The 18,956-nt window shown below is 45.0% G+C and overlaps 1 long non-coding RNA gene across 5 annotated transcripts in view; it reads left to right on the top strand.

Annotated features, from left to right (window-relative positions):
* The window catches only part of LOC147105612 (uncharacterized), a 556,421-nt gene that overhangs the window by 29,822 nt on the left and 507,643 nt on the right, over nucleotides 1-18,956 (top strand). For 4 of the 5 annotated variants that reach the window (XR_015081530.1, XR_015081529.1, XR_015081531.1 and 1 more), the window contains exon 4: nucleotides 5,427-5,573. This is a non-coding gene — a long non-coding RNA (uncharacterized LOC147105612). The other variant, XR_015081532.1, reaches the window with a different exon arrangement.

Here is an 18,956-nt window from a genome sequence, read left to right as displayed (position 1 = left end):
CTGCTCACACTCCTGCGGAAGTTACACCAGTAGTCTTGTCAGATTGGTTGGGCCATTCTGGGGTCATTACTAGTAACAGGAACCTGAGCCTGCTCATTTTAGAATAAAAACCAAATTGGAGCATTAAAGCCCGAGAGAAGGTGATGAGGATCATTTGGTAATGAAGGAGCCTGTGTTTGAAACAGTAAATAAACAAATGCCTATTTTAATTACATAAATTACAAAATGAAACAATCTCTCCTTATATAGAAAAGAAAAATACTGCGGATGCTGGAAATCTGAAATAAAAACAGAAAATGCTGGAAATACTCAGCAGGTCAGGCAGCATTTGTGGAGAGAGAAACAGAGTTAACATTTCAGGTCGATGACCGTACGTCAGAACAATTCTGACGAAAGGTCATTGACCTGAAACATTAACTCTGTTTCTCTCTCCACAGATGCTGCCTGACCTGCTCTCTTTATATAGAGTTATTCACATAAATGATCTAAGAAAGTTGGAAAGTTTATAGCATCTGAGGGCTCAGCTCCTCCACTACTTTCTTGCTAATTCCCCTTGGGCTTCAATCCATCGAGACTTCATTGAATCAACTGATCATATTGTGCTGCAGTGAAGATATCACAATAACCTCTCAGTCTTCATTGACTATAATCTCCACACTACTCTTAAACGTCATTAGCATTATTTTAATTCTATTGAGAATAGTTTATGTGGTATCCATTTAAATTAATGGACAATAAATCATGCAAGTCACAAATTGAGTGCACTGATCTCTGCCCAAATTCCCGATATTAGGCCCCATCACGAAAGTTCTGTGCCAGCTCGTAAAATTTCCTCCTTTAAATATTTACATTGACGAGTGATTAAGACAAATTTCTCTTGTATGTTTGCTATACTTAAACCCCAGTTAATAACTTAATAGTTGTAATGTGGTTGCATTATTCAACTTGCAGAAACAAATTTCTCAAAGTATTGTAAATGTCCTTGTGGATGGAGGTTGACAGGAGCTACTTTGGGCCATTCTTGCATTCCAGTGAGATCAATAGCGCAAAGTATCTTGTTTGTGAGGCATCAATTTTATCAGGCCTTCGTTTTTAATCCTTGCAGATCAGCTTCTCTCCTTTTTGACATAAGCATAAATTGCTCCACATGGGAGCTTGATACATGTCCTGATTTTGATTCATTTTCAGAATTTTTTCCGTAAGTTTGCTTTGGAATGATTTGGCTTATTTTAGAGTTTAAGATAAGCAGGAGTTCCACGTTTACCTGTATCCAGTTGAGCAATGTCTTAGTACTGTCCATCTAAAAGGAATTTGAGTTGCTGCATACTCAATAATACTGAAAAATAATTTTACATTTCCTGAGATAAAAGCTATGCGGCAATTCAAATGCAGATGTATCAGGTCCCAGCTGTGCTTATTGGTTATGAGATACGCAATAGATTATTAAGATTCAAACAATTGTTGGCTGACAAACGAGTGGCAAGCTGAAAGATTCTGCAAAAGCTAGCCCATGGAAAATGTATTCAAAGGTAACAAGAACAGTACCAGAGTCCAATGGTGGCGACAGGTGATGACAGTGTCCTGTGCTTTCTTTCAAGTTTAGCTTTTAGATTCTAGTTGTGGTGCACTTGTATAATTTCAGTGCATTGACATCAATGCTGTTAGGCGACATATCGATTTCAAGCCCTTTCCAGTATTGTAAATCAATATGCTCTCAACTTGTTTTAGATTCATTACTGCTCTTCTAATGTTACAGGATGGCTGCAACCTACGCAGGAACCTTTATTTCACTACAGTCAAGGTTACAAAATATTAAAATAATCCTCGCACTTTTTGCAAAGTTTGATAGCAGCAATATAACGTTAACCTGGGTCTGATGTCGTATTAATTTAACCTACATTTAGTATTTTCTCAGACAATAATTGCAGCATGATTTGCATGCGAGCAGTTGAACAATGACAATGCTATGTGCTTGCCTCTGACATCAAGCTGTTCTCCCATCTGGCGGTTTGACACCACCTCCGTGCTTCAGCTTCCGAGTCAGCAGATGCAGACTGTACACTTCATGCTGCAAAATGTGATTTTTGCATAGAGGGCACAGTTACAGTTGGAGTGCCTTTCTTTAGAGTTTGCAGATTCTTTATAATGTTCAGGAACAAAAAAAGGCTGACTGTATATCGCTGTGTTTAATGGAGGAGGGCTGATTCGTTTGCGGTCAAATAAATAATGAATATATAAATAAATACTGAAAATGCCCCAAAACAGAATAAGCTTACTGCTGAAGTATGTGGATGGGCTTGAATCTACAGTCTGTACCCGCTGTGCAAATATACAGAGATTTTGCATCTGTGCAAAGGAGTAAGTAAAATGCGAAAACTGTATATTTAAATGACACATCCTTAATGACAGGACCTCATTTAAATAAAGCTTGACGGAGTCCCGCCCAACACCTGTCCAGATTCACTACCTGGCCGGGAATTTGGCCACAGGAGGTCGTGGCCGGGGACCTGTGGGAGCGGTCGCTGCAGTCAGTGGGTGGAGGCGTTCCAGGGCCACCGTGGTGCACAATCATTGAGTGTGGATACCCTCAGAGCTGGGAGCTGGGGGGAGGCCCAAGGGCTCCTGGAGAGAACACTCCTGCTCCACACGGCCCACGAGGAGTTCAAAGAGAAGGACATTCTTGACCTTTATTTTGCCGTCTTCTGGGCAGTCGGGTGGTGGGGGGGAGTGAGCGGCCGTGGGTCAAAACCTTGGCTAGTTGTCTCAGCTAGACAATGAATGTCAGCCGGGCACTTGTGAACATTGCATGAAGGGGGCCTGACGTGGCAACTAAAGGCAGAGACTGGAATGAAAGCCCTGCACTTCCCTAACAAAAGAACCGAAATCTGAAACCAGAATGGGAAATGCTGGAAACGCACAGCAGGTCAACCAGCCTGTGTAAAGAGGAAAGAGAGGTTAAAGACGCAGGTGTGAGATTGAGTGCTAATGTTGCATTAACCTGACCTTTACCCTTTCCAAATGCTGCCTGACATCTGTGTTTCCAGCATTTTCTTTTTTTTTAATCTCCCACTCCCCTCTTTGCTGAAGAGATAGTACAGAGTGGCGAAGAGATTCAAACCAGACGAGACAATAGCTGGGAAAATCCCTCGGAGCTGCTCTCACTCCGCTGCCATTACTTTGTCGGAAGTGTGGCAGAAACCCCCAGCTAAATAACACTGGCTTAGTGGCAGCAACTCCAAGGAATTCCCCGGACAATAGTACATTTTATTCTGAGGGAACGATGAAAAGAATAAATGAAATAGATTTTCAGAGTTAACAATCCCAGCGCTGTGCCTTGGGCAGTTCAAACTATTAGGCATGGAGGTGAGTGTGCCTGATTCTCAGGCCGCATGATTTTCTGGTTAATAATTCTATAATTCTACCTCAGGTTAAGGACTGGGGTTCATCCATTTTCTATCAACAAAGCCACACTTAGCCTGTACAAGTCTCCAAAATGGAACTCAGCTGCTGATCAGCTTAAAAAAAATAAAAACTGCTAAGCTCCATTATACCTTGTTGATCTGCTAAGCTCCAATATACCTTGCAGATACATTTGCTGATTAATTTGGTTTTCCTAAGTCAGTGTAGAACAAGAGTGTACAGCCAGCAGCCCTAGAGTCACGTGCAGCCCTGGCAATCCAGCCCATGAAGAGCAAGCAACTCCATTCTATTTGTGTTTATGGGGCCTAAATTGTTCAGTGCCCCAAGGCAGGCGCGATTCTGGTGATGCGCAGCGTCAGCGTGTCGGAATGAATAGGCTCGAGGACCAAACTAAATTTGTCCTCGGGCCTCAAAGTAGCTCAGTGCCTTTTCTCAAGCCTACAGTTTAAAAACCAGTTTGAATCAACCTTGCAACGTACGTATTGAATTCGCCTGGAATACCGATCTGTTTTTAAGCTGCAGCTAGGTTTAAACTTCTTGGTGCTGATTTTTCTCATTAGAACGTCTCATTAGCATCTGTTTCCAGGGTGATCAGAGCAGGAAAAAGGGGTGGAGACCTGCTGTGCTAGGTCAGCGCTCTGTTTACACATGAGGTGCATTTCCAGGGCCAGGACAGATGGGAGTGGGATGAGCATGCCTGAAAAAGACACAGACTTAAAGTTTATTACAATGATACAGAAGCTGCAGTGCCTTGCATGTTATTTCCCTTCGTTAACGTTGCTCATTAGGGAGGTAAGAAAATGCTCACAGAACTCTGTGGTTGGCAGTTGCTAGACTGCACCTGAGGTGCATAGCTTATTAGAGAGGCAGCAATTCTTGTGTATATTATTGAAAGGTAGTCTTTATATTGGGCTGCACTGAGGGACCAGCAGATTTGAAAGGCTGTTTTCTTTTCTCATTTCCCTTTGCACAATGGATGTTTCCCTCGAGGCCCCATTGTACTTTGGCTGCTTGAAGGAAGAGAAGAACTTTTGGATGCTACAGAAGTGAGGCAACATTGTAGAAGTAGGGCTGGTACCTGCTAATACTCTGCAGCAGATTCGATCAGCACCAACACAACTATCTGGAGCTAGCTGAGGAGCTATGCCTTTGGAGGTTCAGATTCACAAGAGAAGTGGTAACAGAGTTGTGAAACATTCCACAGCCAATATGCAGGGCAGGCATGGCACTAGTGGTGGTAGTGAAGGTGACAGCCATCTTGAGCATTTATTTGCACTGATTTAGTAATATCTGTCAGTCTACAGTGCATTAGTGTACAATGCAAGAGCAAGCCAGGCAATAGAGAACAGGAGAGTCTAATATTTCACAAATGGCATATTCCCAAAAGTCCAGGGAGGCATTGATGGCACCGACATAGCCGTATGTGCTCCGACACACTGGAGCACCTCTTAAATGAGTCACAAGGGCTGTTATCCTAACGCACACCAGGCCCCGTTCACCCATCACCCCTGTGCTCGCTGACCTACAAGTTCGGCAACACCTCGATTTTAAAATTATTATCCCTGTTTTCAAATCCCTCTATGGCATTGCCCCTCCCTATCTCTATAACCTCCTCCAGCCCTACAACCCTCCGAGATATCTGTGCTCTTCCAATTCTGGCCTCTTGCGCATCCCCAATTTTAATCACTCCACCATTGGCAGCTGTGCCTTCGGCTACCGAGGTCCTAAGCTCTGGAATTCCCTCCCTAAACCTCTCTGGCTCTCTATCTCTCGCCTCCTCCTTCTTTAAGACGCTCCTTAAAACCTACCTCTTTGACCAAGCTTTTGGTCACTTGTCCTAATATCACTTTATGTGGCTTGGTGTCAAATTTTGTTGTGAAGTGCCTTGGGATGTTTTACTATGTTAAAGGTGCTATATAAATGCAAGTTGTTGTTGTTGTTGTTTACTGCATCTGTGTTCAGCTTGTGTGTGACAGGATACTGCAAGTGAATGCCTCATTTTCCAGGCACCAGTCATAATGCGTTCATTTTACATCAGCGCCAGAGTTTTCTGCAATACCCAGAACGTGAAAGGTTGGATCGCGGGAGACCAAGCGTATGTGCTGCTGCCTTGGCTCATGACCTGGATACCAGTGGAGAACAGATACAACGAGGTACATTCCACCACGGGATCCATCACTGCGCCTACCACAGTCATGCTGAAGCATCAATTCTGATGTCTTGACAGGTCAGGGGGCATCCTTCAGTATAATCCAGCTAACATTTCCAGGATATTTGTAGCATACAGCATTCTCCATGACCTGGCAATTGAAAGAGGCATCTAAATAGAGCAGCTGCAGCAAAAGTCCTCTGAGGATCAGCTGAAGGATGGTGCTGAGGCACCTGAGGAACCAGAGGAGGTGGGAGCACAAACAGCTTTGGCAATTGCAAGAGCCATTCGGGAGATATTGATACAGAACACCTTATCCTAGTGTCCCCATGGACCCTTTGCAGTTCCAGCCCTCTCTGCACCTTCCCCATCCGCTGCAATAATTCACAGGCAATACCTGCACTCCCATCCTACGTATCTACCAGGCAGAACCCGCCTTTTCACTGCGCACACCTTTCCCCGAGCCACACAAATTTTGCATCTGTGTTCACTATGGAGAAGGACGATGTAGGCATAGAAATCAGGCAGGGGGATTGTGATATACTTAAACAAATTTGTATTGAGATGGAGGAGGTAGTAGCAGTTTTAGCGGGCTTAAAAGTGGATAAATCCCCAGGCCCAGACAAGATGTATCCCAGGCTGCTGTGTGAGGCAAGGGAGGAGATTGCAGGGGCTCTGACACAAATTTTCAGAACCACTCTGGCCACAGGGGAGGTGCCAGAGGACTGGAGGACAGCTAATGTAGTATCATTGTTCAAGAAGGGTAGTAGGGATAAACCAGGGAATTTACAAGCCAGTGAGCCTAACATCAGTGATAGGGAAATTATTGGAAAAAATTCTGAGGGACAGAATTAGTCTCCACTTGGAGAGGCAAGGATTAATCAAGGATAGTCAGCATGGCTTTGTCAGGGGGAGATCATGTCTAACCAATTTAATTGAATTATTCGAGGGGGTGACTAGGTGTGTGGATGAGGGTAGTGCAGTTGATGTAGTCTACATGGAATTCAGTAAGGCTTTTGACAAAGTCCCGCATGGGAGACTGGTCAAGAAGGTGGGATCCAAGATCATAGGATCCAGTGCAATTTGGCACATTGGATCCAAAATTGGCTTAGTGGCAGGAGGCAGAGGGTAATGGTCAAAGGTTGTTTATGTGACTGGAAGCCTGTGTCCAGTGGTGTACCGCAGGGATCGGTGCTGGGTCCTTCGCTGTTTGTAGTGTACATTAATGATTTAGATATGAATGTAGGAGGTATGATCAGTAAGTTCGCAGATGACACAAAAATTGGTGGAGTGGTAAATAGCGAGGAGGGAAGCTTTAGGCTACAGGATGATATAGACGGGTTGGTCAGACGGGCAGAACAGTGGCAAATGGAATTTAACCCTGAAAAGTGTGAGGTGATGCATTTTGGGAGGACTAACAAGTCAAGGGAATATACAATGAATGGTAGTACCCTAGGAAGGACAGAGGATCAGAGGGACCTTGGTGTGCATGTACATAGATCCCTGAAGGCAGCAGGACAGGTAGATAAGGTGGTTAAAAAGGCATATGGGATACTTGCCTTCATTAGCCGAGGCATAGAATATAAGAGCAGGGAGGTTATGATGGAGCTGTACAAAACGCTAGTTAGGCCACAGCTGGAATACTGTGTGCAGTTCTGGCCGCCACACTATAGGAAGGATGTGATTGCATTGGAGAGGGTGCAGAGGAGATTCACCAGGATGTTACCTGGGCTGGAGTGCTTCAGCTATGAAGAGAGACTGGACAGACTGGGGTTGTTTTCCTTAGAGCAGAGAAGGCTGAGGGGGGACCTGATTGAGGTGTACAAAATTATGAGGGACATAGATAGGGTAGATAGAAAGGAACTTTTCCCCTTAGTAGAGGGGTCAATAACCAGGGGGCATAGTTTCAAGGTAAAGGGCAGGAGGTTTAGAGGGGATTTGAGGAAAAACTTTTTCATCCAGAGGGTGTTTGGAATCTGGAACTCACTGCCTGAAAGGGTGGTAGAGGCAGGAACCCTCACAACATTCAAGAAGCATTTAGATGAGCACTTGAAACGCCATAGCATACAAGTGCTGGAAAATGGGGTTAGAATAGCTAGGGCTTGATGGCTGGCGTGGACACGATGGGCCGAAGGGCCTCTTTCTGTGCTGTATAACTCTATTATGACTATAAATAGAATAGGCCACACTCTCCAACTCCTGTGTCAACATACTTCAATTTCTAAACTGTGATGATCCTGCTATTGAGCATCATCTGTGTTTTGTACTCGTTGACCTCATCCGTTGCTTTTTCTCAGTACAATCCCCATGGCTGGGGTCTGAGGTGACCAGTGACAGAGTATCTGTGAAAGGCTCTGGCATCAAGATGGTCCTGCTTCAGGCTGCAGTGATTCCTCAGGTGTGAGGAAAGCCTGGCTTTCTAGCATGCATGAGGTCATTGGGGGGGATGGGAGCGATGGTGGAATGGCATAGACGTGTTGTCATGAGGGGAAATAACATCACCCCTTGCCAGGTCTAGCCTGGCTCTGCTTCTGGCCTCCATGTTATATTGCCCACTAGGCTGTGGATGAGCAGAACCCATTACAGGAATGACACTGCAGAAGCCCCTATCACGTAGCACCTCTTCATGTTGCAAAGCTGATCAGGTAAACTGCCCAAGGAGGTAGCCCAGGTCTGTTTGGTGGCAGTTGCAGCTTTAAAGAGAGATGGAAAGACTCAAATAATGGCCTCTGATGCAAAGGGCTGTGCTGGAGATGGCCTTGGCGGTGTTACTTGCTCCAAAGCTGACTGCATTGTTTCTATATTGTGCACGAACACCCAACACCTGTAGGTTGTGTAATCTTCTACAATAGCCACCATGCATTGAAAACACCTAGGCAAGTCTCTCAATGTCCCCAACAATATCAGGTGCTTGGAAAGCATTCCCCTTTTAAAAGTTGGGCCCCAGAGACCAGGGGGAAAAAATTCGGTTGCTTTGTGCCTCCCGTTAGTGCCCCAAGGAGGGCACTAACAAGGAGCAAAGCCCCTAGCGCCCGGGCGCGGTGCTGCTAATGCCTCTTGTGAAATTCAGCAGGAAGTTAGCAGCGGCAGTAGCTGGTAGCGCCCCGCGGCTCTGCAACTCCGGCAATGAAGTCATCTCCGTGCACAGCAACTCGCTCGCGCCCCGGCTGCAAACTTTGCTCACGCCCCCTGAAATACCACTGGACGCTATGTCGGACAGGGTCAGGGTGCTGTGTTTGCGGTCAGGGTAGCGCAAATTAAAGGGCAGGTGCCGGGTGGCCATTTTTTTTGGGCCGCCTGCCAGCACCTGCCCCCTCTGGCCTCCTCCTGTGGGGTGCCGGCCGCAATCGGTCAGCCCAGCACTCCTCTTCAGTGCCGGACTTTTTTGCCGGCACCCTGCTCCCCGGTGGTCCAGCAGGGCCCTGGTGCATGCTGCGCTAGGCCCCTCCCCTTTAATCAGGGGAGGGAGGCCTGTAATACCGCGGCGCTACGTGCCGGTGTGTGTGGCGCTGCTGCACATAGCGTCACGATATTCAATGGGAGCACCCCAAGAGGGAGGGGGAGCGCTTCCAGTAGTGGCCCGCCTCCTGCTTGGGACACTACCATTGAATATTGGCTGCGGGGGCGCTATTTTATTTGGGGCACTAAAAGACGACGCGACCCAATTTTCCCCCCCAGGATTTCTGCCCGCATTAGCTGTCAAAGATGAGAGGTGACCATCTGGCCAGGTGATTCCTGATCCTCCTGTGCCACCTGTGATTAAATATATGTCTTCATCAGCCCCTGTGTTTTACCTGCATTGTATTGTGTGTACCGCCCCCTTTTCCCCTATTGTGTGTATTGGCTCCGCCCCTGTCTTTTGTCATATAAAGGTCTCAAGAGCTGTATGAGTCATTCTGCCAGACGAATCCGATGTGGAATGACGTGCAATGTTCTTAGCGATTAAAAGCCTTCAGTTGAATCCTTTAACTTCTTGTCCTTGAGTTATTGATGGCACATCACCACCTTCACCTACTCAGTAGTTTATCAAGTGTGCTGCCCTTAAAATAACCAGCTAAATCCCTTGGGGATGATAGGCTTTTGCTGCTGTTTGGCAGAGTGATATTGGGGAAAATTTTAACCCAAAAATACAGGTGGGTTTGGGTCGGGTGGGAAGTTAAACGTGTTAAAAATCTGAATCCCGAGCAGAACCCAGCTCCAAACCGCCCACTTCCGCTTTTAACGGAGGTGGGACTGGGTGCAGGCAGCCAACCCGCTCCCAGGAAGCAGGTCACTCATTTAAATATAATGAGGCTGCTGTGCCTCAGATTTAACCACCATTTTAAATTTAACTCTGGCTGGTCGGGTTTTGCAGGCCTTGTGAAACCTGCCAGCTAATGAAAAGAGAGGACTGCTGAATCCAGGAGGTAAGTGCCTTTAGACTTACATCCTGATCCAGTGTCCCTGTCTAACCCACACCCTGCGATCGGAGAACCCCACGAGGTCTCCTATCCCCCCTTCCCGAGGCCTGCAATTTCTCCCCCCGCCCAGGCCTCCGATTGCCTTCCTAGCCTCCCCGCCCAATGCTTCTCCAGCCCCATGTGATGAACCCCTGGCCCAGATGAGCCCCCAACCGCCACCCGATCCCTCCCTCCCTCCTCTCTGTGGCCTAGTGCCACAAGCCTACCTGCCCACAGCCAGCCAGCCTCTCCATCTGGTTGGCTGTGGGTGGGAAACAGAGGTTTCAAGTGGAAATCAGGCCCTTCCATTAAATTCGGCAGGGCTTGCAGGAAACCCGTTCTCTCTGGTTTTCTGACTGCTTCCAAGCACCCACCACCCCGCTTCAATGCGCCAAAGTATTAAAATTCCGGCCGTTGAGTGACTGGGTGGTGGATGAGATGCATGGTGCATCCAATTCAGAAGGTCCTGCTACAGACATAGCTGCAGATAGCGGAAAAGTGTCATCAACTAGTTGTCATTACAACTTGCTGCCAAGCAGCCTTCATCAGAATGCTGGCAGGAAGCTACTAGTCAATGCCAGCTTTCATGTCAGTGAGAATGTGGCTGAAAGGTTGGAGAGTGAAGGCAGACAAGTGTTGGTCAAATCCTGCACTGGGACCATGCCTCCTGCTTCTTCACCCAAATCCTGGTCTTGTATTTCAAATGCCTGCTCCTTAAAAGAGGAAAGAAGATGTAGCTTGGCCAGGTCTCCTCCTGGCATCATCGACTTTTCCCTCTGGTTATGTACTACCTTCCCCATCGAAGTCAGGGTTATGCATTCAGTAGTTAACATTGTTATACAGTCATATCCTGAAAGCTTTGTGCCATTGTGCTATCTGCAGGTAGTGGGAAGACACTAATATGCAACATGCAGTTGCTGTATCTGGAAGGAATTGGCAAAACATAGGACACTAGATGTGTGTTTGAGAAAAGACATGATTGAGGGTTTCAGTGGTCATGGCGGATGAGCTAAGGGCAACGGCAGACAATGCTGATGAGATGCAAGTAAGCAGCATTGATGTCAGGCCAAATGTGAGGCTGCGGTAAGCGGGACACCAAGGTTGTGCATAATTGAGTTCCGCCTTACTAAGCAGGCAGGAAAGGAGATGGAAGAATGAAAATGCCCAATTAAAGGGAGGGCTGCTTTAATTAGCAATTAATATCTATGGTAAAAAAAATGAATTCAGTGCTAGCTTCTACAAATAATTATCCCCTCAATGCCAAGCACCCTAACTCATAAAATTTACCTCTAAGTTCAATAAGCAAGTACTGAACATCTGCTTATGAGACATAGAAACATAGAAACATAGAAGATAGGAGCAGGAGTAGGCCATTCGGCCCCTCGAGCCTGCTCCGCCATTCAATGAGATCATGGCTGATCATCCAAATTCAGTACCCTGTTCCTGCCTTCTCTCCATATCCCTTGATCCCTTTAGCCTTAAGAAATATATCCAACTCCTTCTTGAATATATTTAATGAATTGGCCTCTACTGCCTTCTTTGGCAGAGAATTTCACAGGTTCACCACTCTCTGGGTGAAGAAATTCCTCCTTATCTCTGTCCTAAATGGCTTACCCCTTATCCTTAGACTGTGACCCCTGGTTCTGGACTCCCCGACCATTGGGAACATTCTTCCAGCATCTAGCCTGTCTAGTCCTGTTAGAATTTTATAAGTTTCGATGAGATCCCCTCTCATTCTTCTAAACTCCAGCGAGTACAAGCCCAATCGACCCAATATCTCCTCATACGTCATTCCTGCCATCCCAGGTATCAGCCTGGTGAATCTTCACTGCACTCCTTCCATGGCAAGAACGTCCTTCCTCAGATAAGGCGACCAAAACTGCACACAATACTCAAGATGTGGCCTCACCAAGGCCCTGTACAACTGCAGCAAGACATCCTTGTTCCTGTACTCAAACCCTCTCGCTACGAAGGCCAACATACCATTTGCCTTCTTAACCGCCTGCTGCACCTGCATGCTTACTTTCAGCGACTGGTGCACAAGAACACCCAGGTCTCGTTGCACTTCCCCTTCTCCCAATCTATTGCCATTTAGATAATAATCTGCCTTCCTGTTTTTGACACCAAAGTGGATAACCTCGCATTTATCCACGTTATATTGCATCTGCCATGCTTCTGCCCAATCACCCAACCTGTCCAAATCATACTGGAGTTTCTTGGCATCCTCCTCACAGCACACACACTCACCCAGCTTTGTGTCATCTGCAAACTTGGAGATATTACATCTAGTTGCCTCGTCCAGATCATTAATATATATTGTGAATAGCTGGGGTCCAAGGACCAATCCCTGCAGTACCCCACTAGTTATTGCCTGCCACTCGGAAAAAGAGCCATTTATTCCAACTCTTTGCTTTCTGTCTGCCAACCAGTTCTCTATCCAAGTCAATACCTTGCCCCCAATCCCATGTGCCTTAATTTTACACGCTAATCTCTTATGCGGAAGGTGCCTCAAGACCAGCACACATCACCCTCTTCAGCTCTTTCTGGGCATATAAGCAGCTGAAAGAGGCTCTTGCTTAGATTGCCTCTCTAAAACCATGGGCTGCTCGCTTGTGATATCCCTACAAATCTTTTCAAGTCCCACTGTTTTGTTTATGCCAATTCAGAGCATTTTTACACTTCAGCTAAATTTGGTTCTCCTGTATAAAGCTGTTAAATAAATCAGTGAGAATTGTAACCTTCAAACTGTAGGGGTCTAATGCCCTTTTTCTGATCTCAGCAACAAATACACTGATTTCAACAAAGCTAGTAAACCACATGGCAGAGAATTCCCACATGAGCATCATTTGCACGTTATTATCTTGAATTGCTCGATCTCAGCACTGCTACAGATTTGTGAGTGAAAGTATAGGGAATAGTAAGACCAGCAAGGTTGGCCTAGCCTCATTTGTAGAAAAAGTATCAAATTGTTGTTAAGATGTTTGGGAAACTCCTTGTGAGGAATATCTTGCGTGTAGGAGAAGGGAATTATTGTGCATGTGTGTGTGTGTTGGGGAGGATTTCCTTGTGTTGGGTGCCTTAGGGCACTTTTGATATAAAGCAGGCAAAAGCAATGCACTGCTGACCTGTAAGTATATAATATAACCTGCATTATCAGATCAGTTTTTACTGTAGGTGATCATTTGAACCTCCAGTGGTGAATTGGAGGTATTTATGCTCATTTATTACATTACAAAAATTAATTACTTGGCCTTTGCTAACAAATTTAGCCTAGTTGTTGGTAGCAATAGATCCTGCAAAATGGCAAGCAGAAGTTAGTTTGTCAGGGAAACCAAATTGAAAGTTTGAGGCCTATCATGCCTATGTCAGCTCTTTGAAAGATCTATCAATTAATCCACTCCCCTTCTCTTTCCCCATAGCCTGGCACATTTCTCCTTTTCAAATATATATCCAATTCCTTTTGAAAGTTACTATTAAATCTGCTTCCACCACCCTTTCAAGCAATGAATTCCAGATCATAACAACTCACTGCGTAAAAACATTCTCCTCATTTCCCCTCTGGCTTTTTTTGCCAATTATACTTGGCAGTGGAAAGTTTCTCCTCCATCAAAACCCCTCATAATTATGAACATGTGATAATAGAATGGGATCCAGAAATCTCAGCATCAATATTTCAGGAGCAAAAAAAAAATGACAGAACATGTAAGGCCTGGTGATATTAGTGGGCTAGCACCTAATGCATTAGAATGATAGTCCTTTGTCCATTATAATTGCACAGAGTAAATCTATTTAAAATAAGCAGATTAATGCCTGCATTAAAATAACCAATAGAGGAATGGCCCAAGAATTTTCCCTTTATTATTGCCAGACCTAATTTCTAGGCTACAAAGAGAGGAAATTACCTCTGAGGCAGGAACCTACACAGATCCATCTCTGAAAAGCTATAAATCAAGCAAAGAATGATCTGGAAGGAAGAAAGGGACACATCAGCCACAGAGGTCACGTTTTGGACCCTCAGCCAAGTTACTCCACACCCAGAGTGCCCAGGACTAGGAATTGCCCCAAGGTCAGGACATCAGATGTTGCTTTGCAGAAGCTTCACATTCTGCTTCATTGCACTTGCCTCACCATCACCAATACAGCGTGCAATGAAGCTGCACCCAAATAACCAAACAGATTGGCTCATATATATGTTCACTATAGTGGTGCACAACTAGCAACTCTCCACACGTGATCTATGAGAGTGTTTAGGAGCAATGTTAAACGGAGAAGGCTTATATACAGTATAAAGCAGAAGAATAGGGGCTAAAGTGGGAGGATTCGAATAAACAACCAAAAGGAAAGCAAAAAAAAAACGCAAAAAGGGAGTATGAAAAAATAACTTGCAGATAGTACCAAGGGGAATCACAATGGCTTCTTAATTGTATCAAAAGAAAAGTGAGAAAGGAGCTGATGGGCTTGTTAAAAACATATCTAGGAACACTCGAGCCTGTTCCGCCATTCAGTGAGATCATGGCTGATCTGTGACCTAACTCCATATACCCTATATCACTTAACAAAAATCTATCACTCAGATTTAAAATTAACAATTGACCTAGCATCAATTACTGTTTGCAGAAAAGTGTTCCAAACTTCTACCACCCTTTGCGTGTAACTTCACTCTTAAAAGATTTGGCTCTAATATTAAGGCTATGTCCCCTGGTCCTAGACTCCCTAACCAGTGGAAATAGTTTTTTCTCTATCTACCTTAACAGAATCATAGAATCATAGAATGGTTACAGCACAGTAGGAAGCCATTCGGCCCATCGAGCCCATGCTGATAGTTCCCCTTAATATCTTGAAAACTTCAATCAAATCACCCCTTAACTTTCTAAATTCCAGGGGCTACAACCCTAGTTTGTGTAATCTCGCCTCGTAATTTAACCCTTAGAGTCCAGGTATCATTATGGTAAATCTATGCTGCACTCCCGCCAAGGCCAATATATCCTTCCTAAGGTGTGGTGCCCAGAACTGCTCGCAGTACTCCAGGCGTGATCTAACCAGGGTTTTGTATAGCTGCAGCATAACTTCTACCCCCTTGTACTCTAGTCCTCTGGATATAAAGCCCAGCATTCCATTAGCCTTTTTGATTATTTTCTGTACCTGTCCATGACATTTTAATGATCTGTGTACATGGAGCCCCAAGTCTCTTTAGACCTCCGCTGTTTCTAGCTTTTGACCATTTAGAAAGTACTCTGTTCTATCCTTTTTAGATCCAAAGTGGATGACCTCACATTTGCCTACATTGAAATCCATTTGCCACAGTTTTGCCCATTCACTGAATCTATTAATATCTCTTTGTAATTTTATGCTTCCATCTACACTGCTTACAGTGCTGCCTATCTTTGTGTCATCGGCAAACTTAGATATGTGGCTTTCTATCCCATCACCTAAGTCATTAATAAATATGGTGAATCATTGAGGCCTCAACACAGATCCCTGTGGGACACCACTAGTCACATCCTGCCAATTAGAGGACCTGCTCCGTCTTCTGCCGCTCAGCCAATTTCCTAACCAGGTCAATAAATTGTCTTCAATTCCATGAGCTTCAACTTTAGCTAACAGTGTCTTATGAAGGACTTTATCAAATGCCTTCTGGAAGTCCATATAAATAACTTCCCCCTGTCCACTACTTTAGTCATCTCTTCAAAAAATTCAGTCACGTTTCTCAGGCATGACCTATCCTTTACAAATCCATTACTCTCTCTGATAAACTGAAAATTTTCAAGGCATTCAGTCACTCTATCCTTAATTATAGACTCTACTAATTTCCCGACAACAGATGTTAGGCTAACTGGTCTATAATTCCCTGGTTTCCCTCTCTCACCTTTCTTAAATAATGGAGTGACATTTGCAATTTTCCAATCTAAAGGAACAGTTCCTGAATTGAGAGAGCTTTGAAAGATTATAGTTAAGGTATCTGCAATGTACTCACCTACTTCCTTTAGACCCTGGGATGGAAACCATGTGGTCCTGGGGATTTGTCACACTTTAGTGCCATTATTTTCTCATTACTATTATTTTTCTTACATTAACTTTGGTGAGTCCCCGTCCCTGATTCAATATTAGTTTCCTTTGAATGTCTGGCATGCTATCCTCTTCCTCTACTGTAAATACTGATACAAAGTAATTTTCCAACACGTCCGCCATTTCCTTATTTTCATTGACAATATCAGTTTTCAAGGGGCCCGCCCCACATTGCTCCTGACCACCCTCTTTTTCCTAATATAATTGTAAAAAAAAATTGTGTTGATTCTGATATCCCTTGCAAGTTTCTTTTCATACTCCCTTTTTGTAGCTCTTACAATCTGTATTGTCACGTTTTATTGATCTTTGTATCTCTACCAGTCATCAGGATCTGTGCTATTTTTTGCACTTTTGTATGCTTTTTCTTGTCGTTTTATGTTGTCCCTTATCTCTTTTGTTGTCGATGGCTGTCTTTTTTTGGCAAGTAGCGATCTTGCCACTTAAGGGTATAAACTGGTTCTGTATCACGTTAAATTCTTTTTTAACACTTCCCACCTAATTTGTCCACTAACAGATTTGCCTAGTTTATTGCGGACAGTCTCTGTCACATCCATTGAAGTCAGCCTTACCTGAATCTAGAATCTTAGTAGCTGTTTCGTGTTTCTCCCTTTCAAACACAATGTTGAATTCTATCATATTATGATCACTATTACATAAATGTTCTAGTTATGACAATAGTAGAGGATTAGGTCATGGTGGAAGTGCTAAATGAATAAAATGATAAAATACTGGAATTACAGGGAAACTAGAGGTTAACGAAGGGAAGAAACTCACAGGGATAATTGAAAGCAGAAAAATAGTAATGGATAAAATAATGAAATGGAAGCTGGAAAATCTCAACCAAGATGGTTTTCACTATTCAGTGTATTGAAGAAATAAGCAAACAAATCAGGAATGCATTAGTAATAATAGCTGATTATGCAGTTCTGGCACAGTAGCATGGCTTCTCAGATACTGCACACACCACAAGCACAGACAACTGGTCTCTCCAGACAACAAGAGATTAGATCATTTACATTTCTCAGGCTCAGGGTCAAAGCAGGATTTCCTGAGTAACAGCTTTTAAAGTTGTCCTGCTACTGAACAGAGGCTGAAATAAAACAAGGGTGGTCATTTTCAACTTTGGCATGGGCAGAAAACTGACGGTAATGGATCCGCCTGTTATACACCCCGTCTGTTATACACCCCGCCTGTTATACACCCCGCCTGTTATACACCCCGCCTGTTATACACCCCGCCTGTTCTACACCCCGCCTGTTAGACACCCCGCCTGTTATACACCCCGCCTGTTAGACACCCCGCCTGTTAGACACCCCGCCTGTTCTACACCCCTCCTGTTCTATACCCCGCCTGTTCTACACCCCGCCTGTTCTACACCCCGCCTGTTCTACACCCCGCCTGTTCTACACCCCGCCTGTTCTACACCCCTCCTGTTCTACACCCCGCCTGTTCTACACCCCGCCTGTTATACACCCCGCCTGTTATACACCCCGCCTGTTATACACCCCGCCTGTTAGACACCCCGCCTGTTCTACACCCCGCCTGTTCTACACCCCTCCTGTTCTACACCCCGCCTGTTCTACACCCCGCCTGTTCTACACCCCGCCTGTTCTACACCCCTCCTGTTCTACACCCCGCCTGTTATACACCCCGCCTGTTGTACACCCCGTCTGTTATACACCCCATCTGATTTTCCTTTCCACTAAAATCAATCTGCTCATGTTGCAAGAGACAGTTGGGTGCTGGTTTCATACAAGAAGCTTTGGGGTTTGAGATGGCCCTCATCTAATGACAGTTGAGTCATACAGAGGACTCGCTGTGGGCTGTATTTCTTATGCCACTGTTTAGGCAACCTGGCCCTGCTCCTACATGCTCTTTGAAGAGACCTTTGAGAGACTAAGCCAAAGGCCATGCATGTGCTGCTATCATGAGAAACAACAGCCTAATGTTGGTCAACTCCAGCCGTGCTAATGGTACTGGGTCCAGGTTCAAAATGGCCACTAATCCCTGGCATGACCAGTCTAATGGCTCCCTCAAGATCCTGGACTCACCGGCATACCGCCCCACCAATCCTCGGCGAACTGGGGAGGTTGGATGTTGGGAGTTCCCGAACCTGACCCCTGACCACTGGCCTTATAAGGGTCAGGCAAATGCTCACCACTTACTGGGCCAAATGGGAATTCCTCAAAAGGCTATGATCTGGCATATCCAGCTCCTGGCCTAAATTCTAGTCCTTCCGATATACTTCCACTGGAGTTATGGTAGGAGTCACTGGAAGGATGTGGTTTTTTTAGCCCCTCAATTTCCTCCAATTCATCCTCATCCTTATTCAAATATTAAATGAAGGCAGAGGGCGATGAAATGCAGGATTAATGGATTAAGCTGCATAAGTCATTAACAGTTAGCTCACAGGTCCAAAAATCTATTGAAAAGGTGACTGGGGTTGGCCCTAGTTAATTATTTATGGTGAGCTCCTGACCCATGCCAGGCCTGCTACTAGAGGCTGCTCAAAGAGAGATAGGGTGGGAAACTGAACATCAGCAGCCCTTAAAGACTGCAGCAAAACACTGAGGGGCTGTGGTCACTTAAAGGAAAGTGGCAACATAGAGGGAGGAATTTCTTTCCACCTTTACATAGGCTTTAATAATTTAAAAGTGCATTCCACCTTTTCCAAAAGCTGTTGTGTGGCAGGGAAAAAGAAAATTAACAAAAAACTGTCTGGTAAAAAATAAATATGGAGGCAGGAAATGGAGTCTGTGGGCAAGTGACAGAGCAGCACAGCGAACGTGGATTGTGGGGAGAAAACATTCTAACTTCCCCCTTTATAATCGTAGCTGTTTTATGGCTGGTGAAGTGAGGTGGTGCTGACTGAGGTGGGTGCC

The sequence above is a fragment of the Somniosus microcephalus genome, chromosome 17 (assembly GCF_052327205.1).
Source record: "Somniosus microcephalus isolate GS21.2 chromosome 17, FLI_Smic_1.0, whole genome shotgun sequence".
Taxonomy (NCBI): Eukaryota; Metazoa; Chordata; class Chondrichthyes; order Squaliformes; family Somniosidae; genus Somniosus; species Somniosus microcephalus.
This window is presented reverse-complemented; position numbering and strand designations above follow the sequence as displayed.